The following is a 3,360-nucleotide window of genomic DNA, read 5'->3' on the forward strand; positions in this document are numbered from 1 at the left end:
CGAATCCACGAAATTATGTCAATGCCGTGACAACAAGGAGTGGCAAGGTAAGTGAACAAGTACCACTTAAAGTCAAACAAAGTGTAAGCACTTCAAGCTCGACCCACTCAGAAGAAACAGTCACACCGACCTTAGTGGAAGAGCACACCACTCTTGAAAAGGAGGAAGAACATGTGGTACAAAAAAGGGAACCACTGCCAAAACCAGAAATTCGACTTCCGTTTCCTCAAAGGTTAAAAAAGGAAGAAACAGAAAAACAATTCGGTAAGTTCCTTGATATTTTTAAAAAATTACAAATTAACATTCCTTTTGCAGAGGCACTAGAACAGATGCCAACATACGCCAAGTTCATGAAGGAGATTCTATCAAAGAAAAGAAAAATCGGCGGTGAAACAGTGATGCTAACCGAAGAATGTAGTGCTATACTACAGAGAAAGCTCAAGGACCCTGGAAGCTTCTTAATCCCGTGCGCTATTGGAAATAGAACTTTTGGGAAGGCTCTGTGTGATCTTGGGGCTAGTGTAAGTCTTATGCCCCTTTCCATATACAAAAAACTGGGCATTGGAAAAGTCAAAGACACACAGCTGATGCTACAATTTGCGGATCGCTCAATGAAACACCCTTATGGAGTGGTGGAAGATGTGTTGGTTAAAGTGGATAAGTTCATTTTTCCAGTGGATTTCGTGGTACTAGACATGGAGGAAGACAATGACATTCCTTTGATTTTGGGGAGACCGTTCTTAGCAACAGGGCGAGCTATGATTGATTTAGCAGATGGCACCTTAACCTTTAAGGTAAATGAGGAAACAGTTACATTCAATATTTTAAAAGCCATGGAGCATTCAAATGAAAGAGAAGGGTGCAACCGAATTGAGATTTTTAATTTGATAATCGATGAAGAAGGTGAACATCAAGGACACATTATGCCATTAGAAAGAGGGTTATGCCTACCCCAAGATGTTGTTAAAGAAAGTAAAGATCCGAAGGTGAAAGAGGTTTTAGCCGAAGGTGAAAAAGAGGTTTTAGCCATGCCAGAAGCAGCATCATCTTACTCCCCCCGTTTCTCCACTACATGGGAGGGGTTGAAAAGGAATGAAGATGAATATATAGAGAAAAAGCAATTGCCACTTCACTTGAAATATGTATCTTTTGGTGAGAAGGATGATGTGTTCTTCATGTCATATATACCACCTTGACAATAGTTCAGACGTCAAGCTAATGACTTTAAAGAAGCGCTTATTAGGAGGCAACCCAATTTTATATCCTTTGCACCGTATTTATTTATTGCATTTCAGATTTATTTTACTCCATTTAGTTCCAATTTTAGTCTCTAATTTCTAGTTCTCTTAGTTTTGATGTTTGGTATGAGAAAGGAATCAAAAAGATGCGTTGAGAAGCGATTGTACAGCTCCAAATGACAGAACGCGCGCCCAAGCGCTTTTTCTAGAAAAATGAACTAAGTATACTGACGACCATAACAGAACAGGAGCAGATGATCTAAACGCGAATCCTTGAACTACTAAACTGAGAGAAGTTTTCTTTCCTTTTTTTTTCTTTCTGTTGTTTGTCTTGTTGCTTTCCATTTTGTCGTTTTCTTTGTTTAATGTCATTGTATGTTGACTTTCTTTTCTTCATGTTTTTTTTTCCTTTCACTAAATGTGTACTATGATGAAACAGTTGTATTGACTTGCACTTAATCTTAAAATTTCTGTTTGTGATTTTGCAAGTTAAACTTCATTTCTTAGATTATGTTATTGCTCAAGTCGAAAAGCCTTCCTAATGCATGCATTCTTGATTACTAAATGGTTGTAGATGGCTAATATGCCATCAATTTTTCAAAAATACAATTTTAACTTTTCAGAAGCATTTTGATTGTTCATACTCTCTCTTATTATCCTAGCTGTGAGCTTTTGAGCCTAGACACTTAAATTCTTTGTTGTGTGATTATCCAGACATGTGTTATCCCTCTAGAACTTGCACTAATTCTGACTTGCATCACATGTAATTTATGCATACATTGAGGCAATTTGATTGGTCGTTTGAGCCTTTCTTACTACCCGATAAAATTTTTATCCTTTGCTAGCCCTTTTGAGCTTTGCCCTTTTATTTCGATTACTAGCCACATTACAAGACAAACACATGACTTTAATTAAATCACCTTACTTGGAGTTAGGTAGAAAAAAAAATTTCTTGTCTTGATAAAATTCTAAGTTTGGGGTTGCTCATGGAATAGCAACTTTCTAAGTTTGGGGTGGTGATTCTCAGAAGAAGAAAAAAATAAAAATAAAAATAAAAATAAAATAAAAAGAAGAAAAATAAAATGAAAGAAGAAAGAAGAAAAACAAAAACAAATTTGTGTACTTTGGTAAAAAAAATAAAAAATAATATCTTCTTGGTTTTTTTGTCAATGTCTGAGAATCTCCATAATGAAAAGGTGAAAAAAAAAATGGTAGAATAATCTGGAAATGTATGCCTAACTCCAAGTGGTAAAGCCTACTATCCCAAAATGTCCTACCCTTACCTAAGCCCCATTACAACCCGAAAGTCCTCCAAAAATGTATGTGTTTGCTGCATTGTGATTGCTAACTAGAATTTTTCCAAGCCTATGGTAGCGTGATGCATGTTCTAGGATTTGAGTGATAAATTCATAAACCCTTCTAAACACTTGAGAGAAATTTTGGTGAGATTGTGTGAAGAGAGAGTTGAATTTGATGAATGAATGCCAAGGTGTACAAATCTTGTTGTCTGTATTTTTGAAAACAACCATAGAGCATGATGAATGTTTTGCAGTAGCAAGAACTTTGAAATTTGAGTTTGATGTAATTTGAGAAATTGAATTTAAGTGTGCATTTAACAGGACCAAATATGAAATTAATTGTTGCTTGGGGACAAGCAATAGATTAAGTTTGGGGTTGTGATGACTCTTCATCATATGCATATTTTCCCACTATTTTAGTCTTATTTATCCTCAATCATCAGTTAAATTAAGGATTTATTTGATATATTTTGTTGATTTTTGTTCTTTGAGTTAATAAAATGTTTTTTGTTTTTATTTCGTTGATTAAGTAGGAATTTGTCGTAATTTTACATTGCGTTTTGTTTTAGTGCAGTGCTGAATTTTGGTGAAAAATCAACATGACATATGTGGAGTATTTCAGCCATATCTGGAGTTCTAGATGTCCAATTAGTGTCATTCCAAGTGCTAATGAAAGATACGATCCATATCTACAACTTTCATGAAGACACCGGGACCAAAGTCAGAAGCAAAACATGAGAAAAATGCAAAATACATCAGACAACAGATGCTGTGCGCCTGGAGCGCGCCCTGCGCACCTGGAGCGCATTTCTCGTGTTTCAGTT

Source organism: Cicer arietinum, chromosome 8 (assembly GCF_000331145.2).
Source record: "Cicer arietinum cultivar CDC Frontier isolate Library 1 chromosome 8, Cicar.CDCFrontier_v2.0, whole genome shotgun sequence".
NCBI classification, from domain to species: Eukaryota; Viridiplantae; Streptophyta; class Magnoliopsida; order Fabales; family Fabaceae; genus Cicer; species Cicer arietinum.